The sequence below is a fragment of the Primulina eburnea genome, chromosome 5, assembly GCF_022965805.1.
Source record: "Primulina eburnea isolate SZY01 chromosome 5, ASM2296580v1, whole genome shotgun sequence".
Classification (NCBI taxonomy): Eukaryota; Viridiplantae; Streptophyta; class Magnoliopsida; order Lamiales; family Gesneriaceae; genus Primulina; species Primulina eburnea.
Genome location: NC_133105.1, coordinates 39,997,899 through 40,025,397, shown reverse-complemented (window position 1 = coordinate 40,025,397; position 27,499 = coordinate 39,997,899). Strand labels below are relative to the sequence as shown.

The 27,499-nt window shown below is 39.7% G+C and overlaps 1 long non-coding RNA gene and 1 pseudogene across 1 annotated transcript; both read right to left on the bottom strand.

Annotated features, from left to right (window-relative positions):
* Nucleotides 1-27,499, bottom strand: part of LOC140831526 (uncharacterized) — a 39,386-nt pseudogene extending 11,887 nt beyond the window's left edge.
* Nucleotides 16,195-17,207, bottom strand: LOC140833172 (uncharacterized). Its single transcript, XR_012118306.1, has 3 exons — nt 17,155-17,207; nt 16,973-17,012; nt 16,195-16,411 (listed from the first exon to the last, which is right to left on the bottom strand). It is a non-coding gene; the product is annotated as an uncharacterized lncRNA (long non-coding RNA).

Sequence of the window (27,499 nt, the reverse complement as noted above, 5' to 3'; positions counted from 1 at the left end):
TATGTAATAGTTCGATGAGCATTAGGGGTATGGTATGAGAAAGTAAGATACGATAAGTTTGAACCTCTATTTCTAATATTGGTAATTGTGAGAAAAGTCGGAATTCGAGTTCATAGTAAAGTAAAACTAAGACGCCATAAGTCGCTCTTTAGGTTGTGACTCGCAAACGAGGTTTTGATAGGTGATTTAATGGGGATTGAAGAGACGTAGGGACATCCTATGACTTAAGTTTATATCAGAGTAGCGCAGCGGTAGCGTGGATCGTTGGGATACTAGAATTAAGAATCTTAAATTTTTGGGTTATCAAGGATAATCGAATTTCGGGGACGAAATTCAAATTAAGGGGGATAGATTGTGACGTCCCGAAAATTTGAAGTCCACATGAACCACGTGCATGCAAGTTATTAAATTCCTTATGTATTGTATTAAATTGTTTTAATGCATGGTTATTTCATTAATTTGGGTTTTAAATCATGATTTATGAATTTGCATTATTTTAAATTATAATATGTTTAGTTAATCCACGTTAAAATGTTTTCCTTGAGTTTTGGTTTCAGGCGATTATTCGAGGCGGGATCGAGGAAATGAGACCGGCGACGATTTAGGAGATTTTATGATGGGGTATTTTATTTTAAGTCAAAGTGTCATTTTAAATGATTTATTTAGTTTCTAGCAATTTTAAAGCCTAATTTAATTATTAGGTGATTTTATGATTTTAAACTTTTAAAAATATATCACTTGTGTACTTCATTTTTTTTAAACTAAGGAATTTTATTCAAGATTTATAGGGATTGATATGTTTAATTAATTTAATAATTTAGTTAGTATTTTAAGTAACCACCTAATTAGCCTTTCATTTTAATTAGTATTGTTAATGGGTAATCAAGCAAAAATCATTCCCTAATCTATTTCCTAACACACGCACACACCCATTTTATCACATAACTCACGCACACACACCTAAGTCAACACACACACACACTCACGCCTTAACACAACACACACCACACAATTTCCTATCACTTCTTATCACCATTTTAAAAGAAATATTAGGGTCCTTCTCCCTATAGCAGCCGCCAGAGACGGATCTACGCTAGGGCTATACTGGGCTGTAGCCCAGCCTAATTTTTTTTATTTAGCGACGGTTTTAGTGACGGTTTTTTGATAACCGTCGCTACTGTTGCGACGGTGTTAGTAAACCGTCGCCGATTGGATCGGCGACAGTTTTATCAAAAGCCGTCGCAAATATTAGCGACGGTTATTGCTAAAACCGTCGCTAAATTATTAAAAAATAAATAAAAGGTGAATCGGTGGTTTTAATTAGCGACGGTTTATTCAATAGAACATCATTACCACTTTGATGTTTTTAATGCAGCAATAGATTTCATTTTGATGGAGTTAAATACTCGGTTCAATGAGTCATCGGTGAAACTTCTTTCTCTTAGTATAGCTTTAGATCCTAAAAATTCATTTGACTCATTTAACAGTGATGATATTTGCAAGCTTGCGAAGAAGTTTTATCCTGGAGATTTCACAGATCAAGAAATTGTTGTTTTGAAGTATGCATTGATACATTTATAAACTCGATGTGATGCAGAATTTAAAGGTTTCTACACTTGTTGAGTTGTGTTAGCAATTGACCGAGAGTGGACGGTCAAGTGTTTATGTTATGTTGACTAGATTGATTCATCTTGTTTTGACATTATCTGTGTCTACTGCCACTATTGAACGGGCTTTTTCAGCAATGAAGCATGTGAAGACGGCACTTCGCAATAAAATGGAGGATGACTTTCTTGCCGATTGTTTGACACTCTATATTGAACGAGATTTAGCTAAACATATTGATGTAAATTCTATTATTGATGAATTTTATGTTTTAAAATCTCGTAAGGCACAACTTCGTTGAACGATATAATGTACTTTTTTTTAATAATATATAATTTATCATATTGAGTTCAAGCCCACCCCAACTCTTATTCCTGGATCCGTCCCTGCCAGCCGCCCCCTCCCCTCTAAAATTCCAGCAAGATTTGTTGAGTTTTCTTCAAAGGAAATCGTTCGAAGATCGTCCCGGATCAATCCTCGTATCATCTCCGCTTCGGTGACGCCGTTTCGGTAACGTTTGATATCAAAAGGCACGTATAATCTGTTCTTTCTGCATCGATCTTGTCATAGTATGCGTCGTGTTATTTTATGCGTGAAAATCCATGTGTGTCGTTCGTCGTTTGAGCGGAAAATGGTTTGAATGCGTTTGAAATACGTTTTAGATCTGAAATCTCGTAACTTACTGTTCTGATGAAAACTTCGATTTTTCTGTCGGGATTTTGAGAAAACTTTCAACTAGAAAATTGTAGAACTTTTCGATACCTTCGATTTGATATAAAATTCGAAATATTTGGATGAAAATTGAGTGAGTTATGGCGTTTTTTGTAGGACTGCTCAAACTGCATTTTTTTTGAAACGTTTTTGCTGTTCTGAAAAATACTGCGATTTTTCAGTAAAGATTTTGAGAAAACTTTTAACTACAAAAACGTAGATCTTTTTGATACGTTCGATTTGATATAAAATTCGAGTTATTTGGATTAAAAACGAGTGAGTTATGGAGTTTTTAGTATGACTGCTCAAATCGTGTTTCAAGAAAGTTATGAATTTTAATATGTTCTTGAAGTTTTTATGTTGCAGGCTTTGTTGGAGATCGACGGGTGATCGTTGCTGCATATAAGAAAGTTAGTAATGATGTTTAGAGTATTTTTGAGGTTTTGATTCATGTCGTTAAGAGCTTGAATTATTAAGAAGTCGTAAGAAATAAACTTTAATATAAATGACAGTATTTTGGGTCGTATGAATTGTAGGGTGATTATAAAAGTTTAGTTCATTGTTATGGTGTCCTAGAATGGTCTCATAATGATGAATCTTGATGCATTATGTGTTAATTGGGAGAATAGATATGTCGAAAAATTTTCATAAAATAATTCGTCGAACAGAGCGGACACGGACCCAGACACGGAGGCAGGCACGGGGTCCGTGCCTTCTTATTTCATCACAACAATTTTTAATCGCACAGACACGGACCATGATACGGACCTAGGGACGGGGTCCGTGTACCTTCAGATTTTAGGTATATTCTTTTATTATTTAAGGTTTGATTTGAGGTTTTATGCTATGGTTTAATATGATGTTTTACAAGGTTATGTCATGGGAAATTATAGAATGTTCTAAGAATTTATTTAGCTTGGGATTAAGCATGACATTTACGTTTAAGTTGTACAAGTTAATTTATGTATTCATATTAGTATGTTGCAGCAACGACCCGATTGACATCCAACGAATCCCTCAACACCAAGTAAGTATGTATGACGTGCAAAGAAAATATTTGAAGTTTTTGAGGTATGCTAAATGTCTTGTGACCAAAAGTGAATGGGTTTGGAAGTCGGTGAACGTGGCCGAGGACCTCTCCGCCCCGTTAAATTATGAACGGGTTTGAAGTTAGGATTGGAAAGCGTTAAATTATGAACGGGGATCAATCCGCCCGTTAAATTATGAACGGGTTAGATCGTGGTTGTGAAGCGTTAAATTATGAACGTGGATCAACTGGCCTGTTAAATTATGAACAGGGATCTCATGTATGTGACAGTGGGTACGTCCCTGTCAGCCCAGTACTGTGGTTTGTCTGATCAGGCGTTTATTATGTATTGGTCACTTGCTTTGAAACATCCTCTACGAAAAATGATGAAGTCATGTATGTTTTAGTATGCTCAAGTATGCAGTTATGATTATGAAAGTTTCACGCTATGGCACGTCTATTTATGTATGCAAGTTCAAGTTTATTATGCAAGCTAAAGTTTCAAGTTATGTACGTTCTATTTTTAAGATGCATGCGATTTTATTATGTAGTACTCGTTATCCCAGTTTATACGTGTTGAATCTTTAGACTCACTAGACTTGATCGATGCAGGTGAGTATGTTGATGAGGAGACGGGAGGTGGCGACCAAGGGGCAGGCTTGGACTGAGCGGGAGGCTAGACTCGAGGACCGCATACGCTATTTTAAGATTTTAAGAAAATACATTTATACTCTGATTTTATGATCGGGTTGGGAGACTTTTTGAGACAGCTTCTCTTTTAGCAAATTTTCATTGTGATGGTTGATTTCAAAGATATTTTATGAATGATGAGTGACGACCGTGTGGATGTTTTTATTTAAGAAATTTTTTAATTTTTCCGCAAATTTTAAGTATGAAAAGTACGGTTCGTTACAGTATCTATATACCAGGGCATGTCCCGAGGATATGAGATGTTTGTATGTGATTGATTACGTGTGGGCGTATTTATGATTTGAATTTAGATACGTTTTTTAGTATTTAAATATCAGAAGAGATATTTTGGGCTCATTGTAAAGAAATTTGAAACTCGTTTTCCGCTGTGATTAATTAACCCTAATCAGATTGTGTTGTAATAACGATTAGGCGCTAAGGGCCCCACACTAGATGGTATCAGAGCATAGCTGGGAATGCTCTATTGAGTCTTGTGTACACTGGAATAGGCACAAATGAATTGTGCGTATGTGTTTGACTTATTTGTATTACTTGCTCTTATGTGATTTGATTTGAGTAAGTATCTGATGAGATTGATGATATGAGATAATGATATGAGACGATGAGATTATGAAATTGATATGAAATTGTGATATTCATCTTTTGATTTGTAGATGGATCACACAAATGAAACTGCGAGTAGCAGTACTGAGAGGATTGTTGGGCAATTTGAAGGATTGTCCATGGATGTTGTGATGGCTCGATTTCAGGATTTGAAACCACCGAAGTTCTTTGGTACTGAGAGTGCTGAAAGAGCTGAGGCCTGGTTGAAGGACATCGAGCACTTGTTTAATATTGTTGAGTATTCCAAGGCTCGGAGACTGAAACTTGCTTTGTATCAGCTGAAAGACCGAGCTAAATCTTGGTGGGAAGCCGCTGAGATTGGATTGAAAGAGGCTGGGACTGAAGTCACATGGGATGTGTTCAAGGCCCAGTTCTTGGAGCAGTATTCCCCTCCTTCTTATTATACTGCTCAGGAGAATGAATTCAATAATCTGCAGCAGGGAACGATGATTGTTGCAGAGTATGCTTCGAAATTTTCTACGTTATTGAAGTACGCACCTCACGTGGCTGGAAATGCGAGGGCAAAATATAACAGGTTTGTAAATGGTTTACATCCTGTTTTATATACATATGTTGTTTCTGGATTGCCTACCAGCTACGCAGAGGCAGTTGAACGAGCCAAGGCAGCCGAGGCTGGACTCAGGCGAGGAGGTCCACAGTATACTCCTCCACCACCGGTGTCAGCTCAGCAGCCTACTTTGCGACCGAGGGGTAAGAAGTTCAAGAAGACTGGCTCTGCTTCTTCGTCTTCTTCGAGTTCGAGTGGATCACAGCGAGGGAGTCCTGTGATTGCTCCCTACTGTAGTCATTGTGGAGGCAAACATACTATCGAGCAGTGTCGAGGTATGTCTGGTACTTGTTATCAATGTGGGCAGGAAGGCCATTTCTCTCGAGTATGTCCGAACAGGGGTACGACTTCTGCTCAACCCCAGCCAGGATTTAGAGGTGGCCCTAGTATGACGAGACCTGTTGTTCCTGTTCCATCTTTTCAGCAGTCTAGTGTCCCACGATATCGAGGACCGGGTGGTCAGAGTGCCCAAGTTCCTCCTCAAGTGAGAGTGTATGCCATGACTGAGGATCAGGCGAGAGAAGCTCCTGGAGGTGTGATTGCAGGTATTTGCACGCTTTGCGATTATCCTGCACGTGTTTTATTTGATACATGAGCATCTCATTCATTCATATCTCATGCATTTGTTGCATCTCACGATATTGAGTGTACCCCGTTGTATGATACTTTGTCGATAGCCACGCCAGCAGGGAAGATTATTTTGTCTGAGAAAGTTGTGCATAATTGTGTATTGATATATGAGGATAATGTGGTATTTCTGAATCTGATTGTCCTCCCTATGCACGACTTTGATTGTATTGTTGGCATGGATATATTGATGACGAATCGAGCTACTGTTGATTGTTGTCATGGAGTAGTTCCATTTCGACCTATTGATGGACCCAAGTGGAATTTTTATGGCAAGGGTTCCCAAGCCAAAATTCCATTGGTATCTTCCTTGAAAATGTCTCGATTGTTGACTAGCGGAGATGAGGGTTATCTTATCTACGCTATTGATATTTCGAAGAAGGAGTCTTCTTTATCTGAGATTCCTGTTGCGAAAGAGTTTCCGGATGTATTTCCAGATGAGATTCCTGATTTTCCTCCTCATCGAGAAGTTGAGTTTAGTATTGATCTTGTGCCGGGGACTGCGCCTATTTCTAAAGCTCCTTATCGCATGGCACCCCTGGAATTGAAAGAATTGAAAGAACAATTACAGGATCTTCTCGATAAGGGATATATTCGACCGAGTGTATCACCTTGGGGAGCTCCAGTTTTATTTGTTCGAAAGAAAGATGGTACGATGCGAATGTGTATCGACTATAGGCAATTGAATCGGGCTACTGTGAAAAACAAGTACCCAATTCCGCGTATTGATGATTTATTTGATCAGCTTCAGGGTACTTCTGTATACTCGAAGATTGATCTTCGTTCTGGGTATCATCAAGTACGAGTTCGAGACGAAGATGTACCTAAAACTGCTTTCCGTACGAGGTATGGCCATTATGAATTCCTGGTTATGCCTTTTGGTCTTACGAATGCTACTGCTATCTTTATGGATTTAATGAATCGTGTCTTCCATGATTATCTGGACCGATTCGTTATTGTTTTTATTGATGATATTCTTGTATATTCGAAATCGAAAAAGGAGCATGCTGAACATCTGAGACTGGTACTTCAAACTCTTCGTACTAGTCATTTATATGCTAAATTGTCCAAATGCGAATTCTGGATGGACAAAGTGGTATTTTTGGGCCACGTCATTTCGAGACATGGCATATCTGTTGATCATTCGAAGGTCGAAGCTGTATTGAATTGGCCAAGACCTACGAATGTTCCTGAGATCCATAGCTTCATGGGTTTAGCTGGATATTATCGTCGTTTTATTGAAGGATTTTCGAAGATAGCTAAACCTATTACTCAACTGACACAGAAGAATCAGAGATTCATTTGGTCAGATGAATGTGAAGCTAGTTTTCTTGAATTGAAGACGAGATTAACCACAGCACCTGTGCTTACTATTCCCTCAGGTACCGGAGGATTTGTGGTGTGTACAGATGCGTCTGGTAAAGGTTTGGGTTGTGTTCTGATGCAACATGGCAAGGTGGTTGCTTATGCGTCTCGTCAATTGAAATCTCATGAAACTCGTTATCCTGTTCATGATCTTGAATTGGTCGCCATTGTGTTCGCTTTGAAGATTTGGCGCCATTATTTGTACGGAGAAAAGTTTGTTATCTATTCGGACCATAAAAGTCTGAAGTATCTCTTTTCTCAATCTGATTTGAATATGAGGCAACGCAGGTGGATGGATCTCCTGAAGGATTTTGATTGTGAGATTCAATATCACCCGGGATCGGTGAATGTTACTGCGGATGCCTTGAGCCGGAAAGTTTATGATTCTGTTTTAGCTTCTGTCAGTGTCGCCAAGGTACATGAGGACATATGTACTTCTGGCTGGACTTTTCACTTGAATTGGAATTCTGTCACTGTCTCAGCATTGCAAATTGAGCCGAATCTGATATCGAAGATACGAAAGGCCCAACGAAGCGATGCTCATATCCAAAAGTCGAAAGAACTTGTATGTGCAGGACATCAGTCTGGATTCCAGATTTCATCTGATGGTTCTTTACGACTTAATGGTCGGCTGGTAGTTCCTGATGATTCTGATTTGAAATCTACCCTTCTGCGAGAAGCACATTGTAGCAAATACAGTATTCACCCTGGAGGCCGAAAGATGTATTTGACACTGAGACCTCAATTCTGGTGGAAACGTATGAAGAAGGACATTGCTGAATTTATTTCTAAATGTCTTGTCTGCCAGCAAGTGAAAGCCGAGAGAATGAAACCGGGTGGATTGCTCCATAGTCTTGAAATCCCGAAATGGAATTGGGAACATATTGCTATGGATTTTGTGACTCATTTACCTCGTTCGCCCAAGGGCTGTGATGCTATTTGGGTGATTATTGATCGGCTTTCGAAATCTGCGCATTTCATTCCGTATGAGCGGGCTTATCCTTATAAGAGAATGGCCCGTTTATACATCGAGAATGTTGTGAGACTGCACGGTGTGCCAGTCTCCATTGTATCTGATCGTGATCCCAGATTTGCTTCTAAATTCTGGGGTAGTTTTCAAGAAGCGATGGGTACGCGTTTGGCTATGAGTACTGCTTATCACCCTCAAACTGATGGCCAGACTGAGCGTACGATTCAAACTCTAGAGGATATGTTACGTGCGATTGTGATGGATTTTAGAATGGGATGGCAAGATGCCTTACCATTGGTTGAATTTTCTTATAATAATAGCTTTCAGACGAGTATCGGTATGGCACCGTTTGAAGCTCTATATGGGAGACGATGTAGATCACCGTTATTCTGGGATGAAATTGGTGAGAAACAATTGACTGGACCTGAAATGATACAGGAAATGAACGATAAGGTTCAGCTGATTCGGCAGCGGATGAAAGCTGCTCAGGATCGTCAAACGAGTTATGCGAATAAACAAAGACGACCCTTGGAATTCCAGAAAGGTGACAGAGTGTTTTTGAAGATATCTCCCTTTAGAGGCACTGTTCGATTTGGCATGCGAGGGAAGTTATCTCCTCGTTATGTTGGTCCATACGAGATTCTGGATCGAGTTGGTGATCTTGCGTATCGATTGGCATTGCCACTAGCTTTATCTGCCATTCACGATGTGTTTCATGTTTCCATGTTGAGGAAATATGAACCGGATCCATCACATATACTTGCACCGGATGAGGTTGAACATGATCCTTCTCTTTCCTATGTTGAACAACCTGTTCGTATTATGGATCGAAAGGAAAAGATATTGAGAAACAAATCGATTCCTCTAGTTCGAGTGCAATGGACAAGACATGGTGTTGAAGAATCAACGTGGGAGTTGGAAAGCAAGATGCGAGAATCATATCCGCATTTATTTGATACTCATCCATCTGTTCCATTGTATTCGATGTATTCTGATCCTTTTACTGATTTTAGTTTTGATATGTACTATAACTGGTGACATATATATGTTTGCCAATGTTATGTATATAGAGATGTTTGAGATTTCGTGGACGAAATCTTTTAAGAGGGGGAGAAATGTGAGACCCCGAGACTAAAATAGCTTTGATGGCATTTTGGTAAATAAGTTGAAAAATATTCAATTTATTTTGATGGCATTTTCGTAGATAAGTTGAAAAATAATGAATTAATTTTAAGGGCAAAATGGTAAATAGTGACATATCTTTTTCATATGAAGCCCAAATGATTTGAGATTTGGATATGACCTAGAAAACTCAAAGATATGGAAGTTTCATGTTTTGAGTTTTGGAAAATTGGATCGTTTGACTGGTCCAAAGACGTATACCGGCGATAAAATTTTAAATAGTATATATTTTATTATATTATTTTATTGATATAATATAATATAATATTAAAAAATAAAAAAAAATTAAAAAAAGAGATAAACTTTACACTTACGTTGAAAGAATATTCATTCTTTCAATTTCAACATACAGGAACGAGAGAGGCGAGAGAAATAGGAGAAGAGGGTTTTCGAATTTTCTTTTCGATCGTGAGACTTATCGGTTTATCCAATCGACGAACCGACTTCAGATCTGGGATCGTTGACACGAGGTATAAATTTCATAGTTTTGGTGATGTTTGAAATTCGTCGATTTTTGGAATAAATCCGATAAATTGTTAAATCATACTGGAGTTGAAGATTGTTGAATAGTGTATGATTTTAACGAATAAGAGATTATTATAGTGATGTTATTTTGAATTATTCCTAATTTATTATAATTAGAGAATTTTAATAATTGGATTGAGATTGAAGAATTATGTGTCGGTTATATATGCGGTAGAATAACCGACAATAAACTCGTATTCGAAGTCGAAATTGAATTATGATATGATTATGATTTGATATGAATTTTTGAAGTTTCAAATGATATTTGAAAATCATATTAATGATTTTGGAGTATGTTATTGATTGGAATGAGTATGTTATTGATGTAGATAAAGTATTATACTGATATCTTCAAACTACATCAATTGGAACGAAAAATTGAGGTATGTTGCGACCGGGTAACATACGACAGGTATCTGTATTATATGATATATGTCGGTTTGTTTGGATTGATTGGATTGAATACGTGTCTATGTGCCTGTTTGATGATTTGATGTGGCATACATGACATGGAGATTGGAGTATCGATGTATAAAATAAATGTTTTGTTAACACACGTCATTTTATGCATACATCGATACATGACATGCACGTTGAGCTATGATCCTTGGATACCCTGATATGATTGGATTGGATTCCGGGGTTTGTGAACACAATCGCTATGCCGGTATTATATGACCCGTAAAGCATAGACAATTGTGGCCCCATATGATTGGATATGAGATGTGGGATTGATGGCGCTTCGTCGACGCTATCATATGTGTATTCCCATATCGGCCGGTGTGCCAGCTCGAGCATTGATTTGATTTGATAGCGATTCGATTGATTCTGACATGTGCTCAGTGGATGGGCATTTGACCTGATACCTCCACGACATACATGCATTGCATACCATATATCATTGTTTAGATACTTGTGGTATATATGATTGGTTGTTCCATACGGAGCTTTGCTCACCCCCAAGGGGGGCTGTTGTTGTCTTTGTGTGTGGACAATGGCAGGTACTCCAGGATATCAGGAGACCGGAGAGGGTACTTCTGGTGGGAGCCACAACTTGGGCTGAGGTTTTATGTTTATGTCTAATTCCCAGTATATATGTATATGTATCTATATACCGGGGCATGTCCCGAGGATATGAGATGTTTGTATGTGATTGATTACGTGTGGGCGTATTTATGATTTGAATTTTGATACTATTTTTAGTATTTAAATATCAGAAGAGATATTTTGGGCTCATTGTAAATAAATTTTAAACTCGTTTTCCGCTGTGATTAATTAACCCTAATCAGATTGTGTTGTAATAACGATTAGGCGCTAAGGGCCCCACAGATTTTGTGGGGATAGAGCTTTGCACGTGAGTCATTATGATGATAGGCGATGTGAGGAGAATAGAGGAGTAGGACGAAGAGGTGAACGTGATGTGCATAGGGAGATTTTGACACCCAATTGGCGGACGAGATTGAAAGAGAAAATGATTGCTAGGCCAATAAAGGAGTCGAAACGTGAAGTTGATTGGGCTAGGAGAGTCAAGGAGAGTGGAGCATCACACCTGGTAACGGGTGATGATAGAAGGTGCAAATCGAGTGGTTGGCAGGGAAGTGACTCGTGGAAGGAGTTATTGACAATCGCACGAAGGTCGAGTGAAGAGAAGTTGGTTTTTAAACGTGGGTATCAAGGTACATCTAAAATTTCAAATGTTAGTACTTATGATATTCAATGTGTTTGGTGTCTAGAGTTTGGACATTATATTAGCCAATGTCCAAATGAGGAGATGAATGTACTGGATTCTAGAGTTGAATGTGAATCTAAGGATGCAGTCGAATGTGGAGTTGAAGTGAGCATTGATATTGAACCTAAAGTGGAGGTTGAGATAATTGAAGAGGTTGGTAGTCCATTGATTTCTAAACTTGAACATGAAGTTGAGGTTGTATTGAAACATGAATTTGAGTTGGTGATTAATAGAGTTGAAGATGATGTTATTCCACTAGCTAGTGAGTTGGATGTTGTTGAACAGTATCTAGTGAAATCTGAATCTCAAGTTGAGGCCATAGTTGAACTTGAATCTGAAGTTGAAGCTAGGGTGGATAATGATAGTATTCCACTATTTGATGATACAAGTATTGTTGAACAAGACAATGTGGAAAGTGAATTATTAGTTGGTGAAGAAATGCCTATTTTGTCTACTATGGAGGAGGAGAGTATGCAAGGAGAAATTGTTTTGCATAAATTTGTTGAGGAACAAAATGTTTCATTGGTTCAATTGAATCCAATTGTTCTTGAGGATCAATTGAAATTTATTCTCGAAATGAGTGAAAAAGAAATTAATATGGTCGAAAGAATGAGTGAACAAAAGAGTGAGATGGCCATAGAAAAGAAACAAGAGAGAAAAGAAAAAGAACAAGAGGCCAAAGAAAAAGAAAACGAAAAGAAATATAATTTGAAGGCCCAAAAGAGTAAAAAGAGTGAGGTTGAAACTTATGTATTTTTGAATAAACCCCTTAAAGTACCGTTGTACAAAGAGGTTTATTATCATTGTGATGATATAGCCGGTTCAATCCCGAGCATTGTTAATTCTTCTTTCCAGGATTCTGGTAGTATGATGATGAGGAGGCGAGCAAAGGCTGATGATGTGAGAATGCATTGGGACGACCCATATGATGTCAAGAAAAATCACCGTGAGGTAAGGGTAGTTACCACTGAAACAACTGGAAGGTATGATTTGTTTGCTTACCTTACTTTTGTGTCGTTTTGTTTTCAAGAATGTGTAGAGCGAGTTGCAAAGTTGGTGGTTAAGGGGTCGGATGTAAATTTATGCTTATTCCTTGATTGTTATGAATTTGAAACCATGGATGAATTGCATGTACCTACTTTGAATTTTGATATCTCACGATTTACAAAGTTGATGGGGTTTGTTTACTACAATGGTTTGTATGCATTAGACTTAAATCCATGTGTTGTGTTAAAGGATTGCATGAATGGTACATTGGATATGTTATATTTCCATGATTTATATTTGATTGGTGATGGTTGTCAAGATTACATGGATAATATATTTAGTGAGCATGATTTATGTTTGTTTGATGGTTTTGAGATGTGCAAGGATGAACATGATTATTTCTTTGATGAATACTTATTTAAAGAAAATAAATTTTTCATCCTACATCCATTGCATGAGTTGTTTCTTAATATTAAGGCACATGACATTTATTTGATTGGTAGCCATGAAGTAACTAGAGCCATAGATATGATGCATGAATTTTTACTATGGTTGCATATGAAGAAGTATCTTAAGTGGTGTAGTCAAGGGTGCATTGGATATGGAGAAAGGGCATTTAAGTTTGATTATCATGTGTTGCATCAATTATATCTTATTCCTAGTGGACTATGGTCGTACACGTATATGGATTTCACTTGTGTGTTAACTAGGTCTAAGAAGGGGAGAAATCTGATTTTTGTGATAGTTAATGATAACTTATCATTTGGTGTCACTCGTCATTGGGTGTATGTTGAGGTTGTTACATTGACAGTGAAGACAACCATGAAGTCAGGACTCAAAACATTGAAGGAGCACGTGGGCTATAGCACCTACAAACTTGAGCCTGAAGGTAAGCATGTTGGTCATATAAATTTTGTTATTACAACTTGCTTCGTTTTTGTGTAGGTAGCGAAGATTTGAGGACAAATCATTTTGAAGAAGGGGAGTATGATACGAATCTATTCAGCCACTATGCGTTCCAAGAACCATACCCGAGAGGGCGATTGAAGATGTTGAATTTCACCTTTCATTCAAACAATGAAGGCTTGGAAATCAGGCTCGAGGGGTTCGGGTTGCATCACCATCAAGTTGAGGTTGAATTGGAAGTTTGCACCTTAGCGCGTAAGTGGTGGAGATCAACAATTAATATAATGAAGGAATCTCGAACAACTAAGCATATGAGTGCAAAATGGCCCGAGAGAAGCAGTGCAACAGCACGCGCTAGCGCAGATGTGCAGAAGCAGCAGCATGCGCTAGCGCAGATGTGCAAAACTGTGCGCACGACAGAAGCAGTGCAGCAGCGTGCGCTAGCGCAGAGCAGAACAGCCCGTGCACCAGCGCCAGAAGCGGCGCGCCCGCGCGCACCAGGCAGAACCGCGCGCGCACCAGCGCCAGAAGTGGCGCGCCCGCGCCAGATGTGGTGCCACCGCGCGCCGGGTGCTGCAGAAATGCAGTATAGCGCGCGCCCCCGCGCGTGATCCGGCGCTACCGCGCGCCCATTGAAGAAACAAGGCAGAATCTCGCGCGCCCCCGCGCGTAATCTCGCGCCACCGCGCGCGCTTCCGTGTCAAATTTGCTAGTTACTTTATTTTAATGCTTTTACACTACTTTTTATGGGTTGTATCAATTATTTATACCTTGTAATGACCAAGAACGAGACACAATTCAGATGAATGATAATTATTGAGTTTTATCTCAACTTTGAAGGCATGGATTTGTTCTTCACAACATAAATCAAACTTATCAAAGATTTTATCTTTGTGGCGTTTGTCGATTGTTTCTCGCACGGATTGCCATACGCATCGTTCTTTGAAGGTTCGTTCTTGATTCAATTGTTATCCTCGTTGATGTTTGTTGCTAAGAATTAATTTCTTAGAGGTGAATATCACACATCGTTACTTGTTTCAAAAGATCGGGACAACACAATCGATCCTTGTTTGTTATTGAGTTGAGGGTGCGATTTCGATAATCGTGTTTGCTTCTCATCGTACTTGGATTCGTATCACATGCCATGCAGCCTAACGACTTCTCTAAAGAACAAGTCCGCAATGTTAGATGCATCATCAGTCTTGTGACAAGCAATAAAGTGTGCCATTTTAGAAAACCTATCCACAACAACAAATATAGAGTCCCTCCCCTTCTTTGTCCTAGGTAACCCCAAAACAAAGTCCATAGAGATATCAACCCAAGGTTCACTAGGGACGGGAAGTGGTGTATATAATCCATGTGGTAGTGTCCTAGACTTAGCTTGTCTACAAGTTATGCACTTCTCACAAATACGCTCAACATCACGCTTCATGTGTGGCCAATAAAAATGTTCATGCAATGCACTTAAAGTCTTAGCCACTCCAAAGTGTCCCATTAGTCCACCCCCATGTGCTTCCCTAACAAGTAATTCACGAATTGATGACTTGGGAATGCACAATCTATCCTCTCTAAACAAGAAACCTTTATGCAAGTAGAATTTATCATGTGGACCATGCATACAAGTTTCAAACACAACCTTAAAGTCATCATCTAGCACATACAATTCCTTCACAAGTTCAAACCCTAAAATCTTAGAATCTAAAGTGGAGAAAAGTGTGTACCTTCGTGATAGTGCGTCGGCCACTACGTTTTCCTTACCTTTCTTGTATTTGATCATGTAGGGAAATGTCTCTATGAATGCCACCCACTTGGCATGCCGCTTATTCAACTTTTGTTGACCCTTAAGGTGCTTTAGAGACTCATGATCCGTATGAATCACAAACTCCTTAGGCCTCAAGTAGTGCTGCCACGTCTCGAGGGTCCTCACAAGTGCGTAGATCTCCTTGTCATACGTGGGATAGTTCAGCGCTGCTCCATTGAGCTTCTCACTAAAGTACGCCACCGGCCGTCCTCCTTGCATTAACACTCCTCCAATACCTACACCTGATGCATCACATTCAATTTCAAACGTATTAGAAAAATCAGGTAATACAAGTAAAGGAGCATTAATTAATTTTTGCTTGATAATATTAAAGGACTTCTCTTGCTCCTCGCCCCAACAGAATGGAACGTTCTTCTTGATGACCGCCGTCATCGGTGCCGCCAATGTGCTAAAATCCCTTACAAACCTCCTATAGAAGCTTGCAAGACCATGAAAGCTTCGGACTTGACCAACAGTAGTAGGCGATGGCCAATCTCGAATAGCACTTACCTTGTCTTCATCCACTTGTATCCCTTGTGAACTCACAACGAAACCAAGAAACACAAGTTTGTTTGTACAAAAATCACACTTCTTTAAGTTAGCATACAAATTTTCAGCCCTTAATGTGATTAGCACAAGTTTCAAGTGTTTAACATGCTCTTCAAGATTCTTGCTATACACTAGGATATCATCAAAGTAAACCACAACAAATTTACCTATATGTGCACGAAAGACATGATTCATTAACCTCATAAAGGTGCTAGGTGCATTAGTTAAACCAAAAGGCATAACCATTGTGACACCTTGACCCGTTTTAAAAGAAATAGACTCTATAATGCGGAAGCTTAAAATAAAGACTTGGAGGAAATATGAACTTTTAAAAATTCCACAACTAAACATAACCATTTACATAGTCAAAAGTAAATCCTTTGGTCACCCAAAATATAGAGTCAAGATACACTCCCAAAATATACCAAAGTTTTTACAATCCAAACCATTTCAAAACAAAACACTATCTTCATTCTTCCTCCAAGCTTGGCACATGTCTTCCTTCTGTCTTGACACCACGTCGTATCAATCCCGTTTACCTGCATCTGCATCTCATGAACATAACTGAAATGAGTTATAAAACTCAGCAAGTAGACCTTTAAATAACAAGTACATATATCTTAGTGTCATGAAAGAATTCATATCATTTCTTTGCCATGAAATGCCATCAATCAATGAAATTCATAATTAACAATTATAAGATGGCATCTATAGAACAATTCATTCCTTTCATTTGTATGGCATTGATAGGTCATCCGTCGATGGTATACATGTACATCTCAGTCAAAATCAGTCACCGTACATGTCATTATGTTGATCAAATTCCGTCAAGTGGGTTTAGAATTACCATAGGTAACACCACAATACCATATAACCATCAAGCCATAAAAACATTCATTGAACCGTTTAATCAAACACGTGATGTGCGTGCTAAAACCTTAGCTCCTTTACCTTGCCATTTGGCTCCAATTCCATTCTTTTGAACATAACAATACATACCATATATACATAATCAATGATTTTAAAGGAGCTAACATCATTTAAAATACCATTTACCATACCATATACATAGTTCATAAGATGCATTCAAGGAAAAGTCTACTTACAACCCAATACACAAATGCTTGTCAAGTCCTTGAGGAATTCCTACAACAATAACCATATATTGAACCATTAACATCTCAATAATCATAAACCCATATCAATTGATCCATAAAACCAACACCAACAACAAACCCATGATCTCTCCCAACACCAAAACCAAGAAATAATCACACCAAAACCTTACCTTAGCTTCCTTGAACCAACAATAACCTTGCTCTCAACACAAATCACCAACCATAAGCTTGAATCAAAGAAAAGAAATGAGAGAAATAGGAACCCTAGCTCACCCCTTGAGAGAAGAATCGAGAATGAGGGAAGAAATGAGAGAAAATAGAGCAACACTTGTATATAAGCACTTAAAACTCCAAAAACACGCTTTTAAAAAAATGCTGGCCGCTGGGGCGGACACTTTTTCCCGCTAGGGCGAGGAACTCTCGGCCAAAAAACTATTTTTTCCGAACAAGGCTCGCTAGGGCGGCCACTTTTGCCCGCTAGGGCGAGCACACTGCGCACATGCACTGCAAAGATTGCCTCAGAAACGACTCTTCCGTTCATAATTTGGAAAAGTGGTAAACTACAAAGTTGTAGCTCTATGTCTTTCGTTTAACATATCCAAATTTCAGATCATTTGGAGGTCTGACTAAAAAGTTATACCATTTCTCCCAACATGTGTCATTGTAGGAGCGACGATACGCACAACTCACTTCGGGTCGCTTTTGGCCTAGCTTCCACAATGATTTGAACAAAACTCAAAACATGAAAGTTATAGCCTTATGTCTTATCTTTCTAATGGAAGTGGCCTCACATCAATTGGATCAATATACAAAACATTATGCTAAAAACCACAACTACTGCCACCGTTTCATACCGTTTCAGCACTTCCATTACCTATTTAACTCAAATTCAACCTTCTATTCTACCCATCCATTATCTATTCCATTCTATAACATTCATTACCATTCATATCATAATGTACATCCATAACCACCACAATAAAAATACCGTAATTCATAATAAAAGACATGAACGATCGGCTATTACAATTCTCCTCCCCTTATAAAATTTCGTCCCCGAAATTTACCTCAAGACGCAAATAATTCAGGATAACGTTGCTTCATCTCTTCCTCGGGTTCCCATGTTGCTTCTTCGATGACATGATTACTCCATAACACCTTCACGATCCCAATTTCTTTATTTCTAAGCACTTTAACCTTTCGATCTAGTATTTGCACCGGTCTTTCATGATAACTCAAATTTGGCGTTAAGTCTAGTGATTCATGACGAAGTACATGAGTTGGATTCGATACATATTTACGAAGCATTGAGACATGAAATACATTATGCACTCTATCCAAATCCGGAGGCAAAGCCACTCGATAAGCTCGCTCGCCAATTCTGTCGAGAATCTCGAAAGGTCCAATAAAACGAGGACTCAGCTTCCCTTTCCTTCCAAATCTCATAACTCCCTTGAGAGGAGCTATCTTAACAAACACGTGATCACCTACGTCGAATTCCAAAGGCCTTCTTCGAACGTCTGCATAACTTTTCTGTCGAGACTGAGCAGTTTTCATCCTCTCTCGAATCAACGCAACAACCTCAACCATTTGTTGAACCAACTCTGGTCCTAACATCTTCCTTTCACCTACTTCATCCCAAAACAAAGGTGATCGACACTTTCTCCCATACAAAGCTTCATAGGGTGCCATGCCAATCGAAGATTGATAGCTGTTATTATATGTGAATTCCACAAGAGGCAGCTTCAAGTCCCAACTTCCAGGAAAATCAATAATGCAAGACCTTAACATGTCCTCAAGAGTCTGAATGGTTCGTTCTGATTGTCCGTCACTTTGAGGATGATAAGCTGTGCTGAAGGCCAACTTGGTACTCAAAGCTCTATGCAAACTCTTCCAGAACTCAGATGTAAACCTTGGATCACGATCAGAAACAATTGACACTGGTATCCCATGAAGTCTAACAATCTCTTGAATATAAGCATCAGCATACTGATTCATCGAATAAGTAGTCTTGACAGGAAGGAAATGCGATGACTTAGTCAAACGATCAACAATGACCCAAATCGAATTATAACCTTTCTGCGTCCTTGGAAGTCCGACAACAAAGTCCATTGTGATATGTTCCCATTTCCACTGAGGTATTGGCAATGAATGCAACAATCCTGCAGGTCTTTGGTGCTCAATCTTAACCTGCTGACATGTTAGGCATTCAGAAATATACAACGCAATATCCTTCTTCATACCTGGCCACCAGAAAAGTCGACGAAGATCTTGGTACATCTTGGTATTACCTGGATGAATCGAATATGGTGCGGTATGCGCCTCAATCAAAATATCTCGTCGAATATCATCACCGATAGGAATACATATTCTACCTCTGAAGGTCATCAACCCATCACTGTTAAAACCAAACTCAGAATTCCCTTTCAACTCAGCCTTAGATCTCATTTCCAACAGTTGCTTATCATGCTGTTGTCCAACTTTAATCCTGTCATTCAAAGTAGGGCGAATCACCAAAGCTGAAAGTCTAGCTATCGTACCTTTCTCGACCAAGGCGATCTCATTCCTTTTCAAGTCCAATAACGAAGGTTTTTGAATCATAGAACTCAATACAACTCCTGACTTCCGACTCAGTGCATCTGCAACTACATTCGCTTTCCCAGGGTGGTAACTGATAGTGCAATCATAATCCTTAACAAGTTCCAACCATCTCCTCTGACGCATGTTCAATTCCTTCTGAGTAAACAGATATTTAAGGCTTTTGTGATCTGAGAAAATCTCACACTTTACTCCATACAAATAATGTCGCCAGATCTTCAAAGCGAATATCACAGCTGCCAACTCAAGATCATGAGTCGGATAATTCTTTTCATAATCCTTCAGCTGACGGGAAGCATAAGCAATTACCTTACCACGCTGCATCAATACAGCACCAAGTCCCTTCTTAGAAGCATCAGAGAATACCACAAAGCCCTCAACTCCCTCAGGAAGTGACAACACTGGAGCTGATGTCAATTTGTCCTTCAACATTTGAAATGCTTGCTGACATTCATTAGTCCATTCAAACTTAACTGTCTTTCTTGTCAACGTGGTCAATGGCAGGGCTATCTTTGAGAAATCAGCGATGAAACGACAATAGTAACCTACTAAACCAAGAAAACTTCTTACCTCAGCCACTGTCGTAGGAATAGGCCACTTCCTTACTGATTCTATCTTTGTTGGATCCACGGTAATTCCATCTTTAGAAACAATATGGCCTAGAAAAGTCACTTGGTCCAACCAAAACTCACACTTCTTTAACTTGGCATATAACTGATTCTCTCTCAATTGCTGCAACACAATTCTCAAATGCTCTCGATGGAGTTCTCGAGTCTTTGAATAAACCAAAATATCATCAATAAATACAATGACAAAACTGTCCAAGTAAGGCTTGAAGACTCGATTCATAAGATCCATAAAAACTGACGGCGCATTTGTTAGCCCGAAAGACATAACCAAAAGTTCATAATGACCATACCTCGTTCGAAAAGCTGTCTTAGGTATGTCGCCTTCCTTCACTTTCAATTGGTGATAACCCGACCGCAAATCAATCTTGGAAAATACTGTTGCACCTTGCAATTGGTCAAAAAGATCGTCAATTCGGGGCAAAGGATACTTGTTCTTAATTGTAACTTTGTTGATCTCTCGGTAGTCAATACACAAACGTAGTGACCCATCTTTCTTTTTCACAAACAATACGGGTGCTCCCCAAGGTGAAGAACTCGGTCGAATAAAGCCCTTATCTAACAGTTCTTGCAATTGGTCCTTTAATTCTTTCATTTCAGTCGGTGCCATTCGATAAGGGGCTTTAGAAATAGGAGCAGTACCAGGTACAACATCAATGACAAACTCGACTTCTCTATCGGGTGGCAACCCCGGCACATCATCGGCAAAGACATCCGCATACTCTCGAACAACTTCAATATCCTTCACATTCACATTATATTCCTTACTCACATCCATCGCTGACGCCAGAAATCCCTGACACCCCTTAACCAACATCTTATTCACCTTCAAGCAAGAAATAAAAGAAGTGCCAAGCGAAGTACCTGAGCCCTTGAAGACATTGCTGTCACCTTCTTCTGTCGGAAATCGCACCGTCTTTTCAACACAATCTATCACTGCACGATACGATGATAGCCAATCCATACCCAAAATCACATCAAACTCAATCATAGGAATCACAATAAGATCAGCAAACAAAATTCTCTCATTCACTTGAATAGGACAAGCTCTAATCACACTTGTTGGGCAAATCACATCTCCCGACGGAAGCATAATAGTAAACTGGAGAGGTTCAAATACAGGTGCAATACCCAACGATCTCATGAAAATTTCGGACATAAAAGAATGCGTAGCTCCAGTATCAATTAAAGTAAGAGCTACATGGCCTGAAATCAGAATAGTACCTGATATAACCGACGTATCAGGATTAACACCCTCCTTGGTCAAAGAGAAAATGCGCCCTTGAACTCGTCCTCGGCCTGAAGATTGGGTGCAATTGATGGCAATGTGACCTGCACCTCCACATCTGAAACATTTGTTGCTCCCTACAAGACATTCACCCTTGTGCGGCTTGTTGCATTTGGGACATACAGGCCTATTCGACTCAGACTGAACTGCAGGAGTTTTACCTCGATGTTCTTCTTTCCCTTTGCCTTTGTATCCCCTTTTGAAACTTTGATGCGAAGCTTGATTCTTTTGATTGAAGTTTTGCCTCCTCAATTGTCTTTCCTTCTCAATCTCTTTCTCATCCTGCTCCGCTAAAAGAGCTTTCTCCACGATCTCCTTGTACGTTGCGGCCTTAGACATTCTGACATCCCTCCTAATCTCGGCTCTCAAGCCCCTCATAAAGTGTTCCCCTCGATCTTTGTCATTCGAAGCAATGAAAGGAACAAACAAGCAACCTTCTTCAAACTTCAAAATATATTCATTCACATTCAAGTTGTCCTGGATTAATTCCAAGAACTCCTTCACTTTCCGAGTCTTGACATCCGTGGAGAAATACTTGTCATAAAATAGCTCCTTGAACTCATTCCATTTAAGGGTTTGAACATTAACAGTTACCTTCGTGGCCTCCCACCAAATGCGCGCAGTCTTGGTCAGAAGAAACACTGCACAACTAACTCGATCATTATCTTCAAAGTGTAGATAGTCAAAGATTGCTTCAATAGCTTTCACCCATTCCATAGCTGCAAGAGGATCCACACCTCCCACGAATTCAGGTGGATTCATTCTTTTAAATCTGTCATAGGCTCCCTCTGAACTAGGCTCCTGCCTTGCAAGGCCTCTACCTCCCCCTTGACCTGGGTTCTGCAACCTCAATAACTGTTGGATCTGCTCTCCATGAACTTTAGCCTGCTCCTTGAGCAACTTACTAAACTCACCAACAACTCGAGATGAAGAACTATCTTCTTCCTCTACAGCTTTCCTCTTAGGTGGCATTTCCTACATTGCATCTCAGTTTAAAATCATTTGAAATCATATATACATATACCACAAGAGATACATATCATCATATCATTACATCCATGAGATGCAGAAGTATACATACCGAAGTGTCGCAAACAGAAGAAGTCATGTGCCAATCCATTGGTCCGAGGGCTCTGATACCACTAAATGTGACACCTTGACCCGTTTTAAAAGAAATAGACTCTATAATGCGGAAGCTTAAAATAAAGACTTGGAGGAAATATGAACTTTTAAAAATTCCACAACTAAACATAACCATTTACATAGTCAAAAGTAAATCCTTTGGTCACCCAAAATATAGAGTCAAGATACACTCCCAAAATATACCAAAGTTTTTACAATCCAAACCATTTCAAAACAAAACACTATCTTCATTCTTCCTCCAAGCTTGGCACATGTCTTCCTTCTGTCTTGACACCACGTCGTATCAATCCCGTTTACCTGCATCTGCATCTCATGAACATAACTGAAATGAGTTATAAAACTCAGCAAGTAGACCTTTAAATAACAAGTACATATATCTTATTGTCATGAAAGAATTCATATCATTTCTTTGCCATGAAATGCCATCAATCAATGAAATTCATAATTAACAATTATAAGATGGCATCTATAGAACAATTCATTCCTTTCATTTGTATGGCATTGATAGGTCATCCGTCGATGGTATACATGTACATCTCAGTCAAAATCAGTCACCGTACATGTCATTATGTTGATCAACTTCCGTCAAGTGGGTTTAGAATTACCATAGGTAACACCACAATACCATATAACCATCAAGCCATAAAAACATTCATTGAACCGTTTAATCAAACACGTGATGTGTGTGCTAAAACCTTAGCTCCTTTACCTTGCCATTTGGCTCCAATTCCATTTCTTTTGAACATAACAATACATACCATATATACATAATCAATGATTTTAAAGGAGCTAACATCATTTAAAATACCATTTACCATACCATATACATAGTTCATAAGATGCATTCAAGGAAAATTCTACTTACAACCCAATACACAAATGCTTGTCAAGTCCTTGAGGAATTCCTACAACAATAACCATATATTGAAACATTAACATCTCAATAATCATAAACCCATATAAATTGATCCATAAAACCAACACCAACAACAAACCCATGATCTCTCCCAACACCAAAACCAAGAAATAACCACACCAAAAGCTTACCTTAGCTTCCTTGAACCAACAATAACCTTGCTCTCAACACAAATCACCAACCACAAGCTTGAATTAAAGAAAAGAAAGGAGAGAAATAGGAACCCTAGCTCACCCCTTGAGAGAAGAATCGAGAATGAGGGAAGAAATGAGAGAAAATAGAGCAACACTTGTATATAAGCACTTAAAACTCCAAAAACACGCTTTTAAAAAAATGGTGGCCGCTGGGGCGGACACTTTTTCCCGCTAGGGCGAGGAACTCTCGGCCAAAAAACTATTTTTTCCGAACAAGGCTCGCTAGGGCGGCCACTTTTTCCCGCTAGGGCGAGCCCACTGCGCACATGCACTGCAAAGATTGCCTCAGAAACGACTCTTCCGTTCATAATTTGGAAAAGTGGTAAACTACAAAGTTGTAGCTCTATGTCTTTCGTTAAACATATCCAAATTTCAGATCATTTGGAGGTCTGACTAAAAAGTTATGCCATTTCTCCCAACATATGTCATTGTAGGAGCGACGATACGCACAACTCACTTCGGGTCGCTTTTGGCCTATCTTCCACAATGATTTGAACAAAACTCAAAACATGAAAGTTATAGCCTTATGTCTTATCTTTCTAATGGAAGTGGCCTCACATCAATTGGATCAATATACAAAACATTATGCTAAAAACCACAACTACTGCCACTGTTTCATACCGTTTCAGCACTTCCATTACCTATTTAACTCAAATTCAACCTTCTATTCTACCCATCCATTATCTATTCCATTCTATAACATTCATTGCCATTCATATCATAATGTACATCCATAACCACCACAATAAAAATACCGTAATTCATAATAAAAGACATGAACGATCGGCTATTACAACTAGCTCAATTGGTACCCGGATTGTGCTAAGTACCTATATATCCATGTGGTCTTAGGTTCGATCCTGGGAAGGCACAGACTCCAGTTCATGGGCTGGAGGAGTTCTATGAGTAACCCGTACGACGCCTATGGAAAGCCCGTGAGGGAAAAGGCCCCATAGAGGGAGCCCAAGATCGGGATAGCCTTGGGTCGATCGAGGCAGTGGGCCGTATGGGCGGTCCACTGGGCGTGTAATGGGTCGTTACAATAAAAGGCGCCTTTTATTGTAACGACGCATTACAGGCCCAGTGGACCGCCCATACGGCCCACTGCCCCGATCGACCCAAGGCTATCCCGATCTTGGGCTCCCTCTATGGGGCGTTTTCCCTCACGGGCTTTCCATAGACGTCGTACGGGTTACTCATAGGATCTCTCCTTCCCTACCAAAGGATTTCTTTCGCCTCCCCAAGACTCGATCCCATGACCTATAGGATAAGTACATAGATATCAAGAGTCTTGGTACCAATTGAGCTACTATGGACGCCTATGGAAAGCCCGTGAGGGAAAAGGCCTCATAGAGGGAGCCCAAGATCGGGATAGCCTTGGGTCGATCGGGGCAGTGGGCCGTATGGGCGGTCCACTGGGCCTGTAATGGGTCGTTACAATCATCCACTCATACAACCCATACTTAGTTTTAAAAGCAGTTTTCAACTCATCACCTTCCCTCATTCTAATTTGATGGTAGCCACTTCTTAAGTCAATTTTGCTAAAGATGCAAGACCCATGCAATTCATCTAACATATCATCTAGTCTAGGTATGGGATGCCTATACTTAATGGTTATGTTATTGATTGCTCTACAGTCGACACACATACGCCATGAGCCATCTTTCTTAGGGACTAGCAAAACAGGCACCGCACAAGGTGACATGGACTCACGCACATAACATTTATCTAATAACTCACTTACCTGCCTTTGTAGCTCCTTAGTCTCCTCCGGATTGCTCCTATAAGCTGGACGGTTCGGCAAGGCACTCCCGGGCACCAAATCAATTTGGTGCTCAATTCCCCTCAATGGTGGTAAGCCTTGAGGTAGCTCTTCCGAAAATACATCGTCAAATTCCTGCAATAGTGAAACAACAATGCTCGGAAGGGATCCGGCTCTATCACTTGTGTTAAGGAGGATCTCCTTATAAAGAACTAACACAAATGGTTCATGTGTGTGCAACAAGTGTTTTATCTCACCTTTTTGGGCCATATAAGAATTCTTTTTGGCCTCTTTCCTCTCTTTTTCTTTCCCCTCAATTTCCTCTCTTTTTTTGTTTGTGTGGCTATCTCACTCTTTTCAACTCTCTTTTTTTCAGCCACTTCAATTTTATTTTCAGAGGCCATCTCACCTTTTAATTCACTCTTTTTTTCGGCCTCATCTCTCTTCTTTTTTTTCAAGTGGTCCTCCAATACTTGCTTTGGGGACAATGGAAGTAAGACAACAGTTTCTTTTTTCAAGACAAACGAGTAATTATTTTTGAACCCATCGTAAGTCACTCGCCTATCAAATTGCCATGGCCTACCCAACAATATATGACAAGCATGCATAGGTACCATGTCACACAAAACCTCATCCACATACTTCCCAATTGAAAAGGACACTAGAACTTGCCTATTCACTCTCACCTCCGCACAATCGTTCAACCATTGAAGCTTATATGGTTGAGGATGTTTTATTCTAGGCAATCCCAATTTCTGAACCATCTCAATGCTAGCCACATTGGTGCAACTTCCCCCATCTATGATTACATTGCACACCTTACCACTCACAAAACATCTAGTGTGAAACAAGTTCTCCCTTTGGTTAATCTCCTCATCTTTGACTTGGGCACTCATGATTCGCCTAGTCACTAGAGCTTCTCCTACAACCGCCCCATATCCCTCATCGGGATCCTCCAACTCCGGCATATCATCAGCACTACCCTCGCCATCCCCCTCACTTTGAGACTCATATTCACCATAATCATTCAAAAACATGACTCTCTTATTAGGACACTCACTAGCAATATGGCCCAACCCTTGACATCTAAAACATTTTGTATCTTTAGAACGAGTAGTAGGAATTTCAGATTTACCTTGTACTCCATGTCTAGGTGCCTCTTGCTTTGGTTCAAACTTAGGCTTGGTCACCACTTTGCTATCATCTCGCTTGGCCGCATTTGGTCGCCAAGAAGAAGATGCACCTCCGGTTTGATTGGTGCGGCCAACTCCTCGCCTCTTGAGTTGTTGCTCCACTTTAATGGCCATTTGCACCATCTCGTCTAGATCTAAGTAGTGCCGAAGCTCCACTTGATCTTGAATCTCCCTGTTCAAACCACAAAGAAAACAAGCCATAGTTGCTTCATTATCCTCCTCAGTATTTGCCCTAATCATGAGTACTTCCATCTCCTTATAGTAGTCCTCAACACTCTTCAACCCTTGCCTCAAAGTTTGTAACCTCTTAAACATCTCCCTATAATAGTGGTTAGGCACAAACCTCTTCCTCATTACACTCTTCATCTCATCCCAAGATTCAATGGGTCTCTCATTATACTTTCTTTTAGTGGTCACTAATTGATCCCACCAAATGAGAGCATAGTCTAAGAATTCAACCACCGCCAACCTCACCTTCTTTTGTTCGGAGTAGTGGTGACATTCAAATACGAACTCTACCCTCTTTTCCCATTCTAGGTACGCCTCCGGGTCAGATTTCCCATGGAATGAAGGGATTTTCATCTTAATGCTACCCATGTGACCATCTTCCCTAGTCTCCTCATACCTACCCCTCATAGCTTCTCTTCTTCCTCTCCCAAATCCTCTATCTCTTCCATTCCTACCCCAATTCTCATTTTGACTCTCATCGCCTCCTCCTAGATCATACTCCTCATCCTCTCGACCCAAATCCCTAGGCTTAGGTTTACCCCCACTAACACTAACCTCAAGTTTACC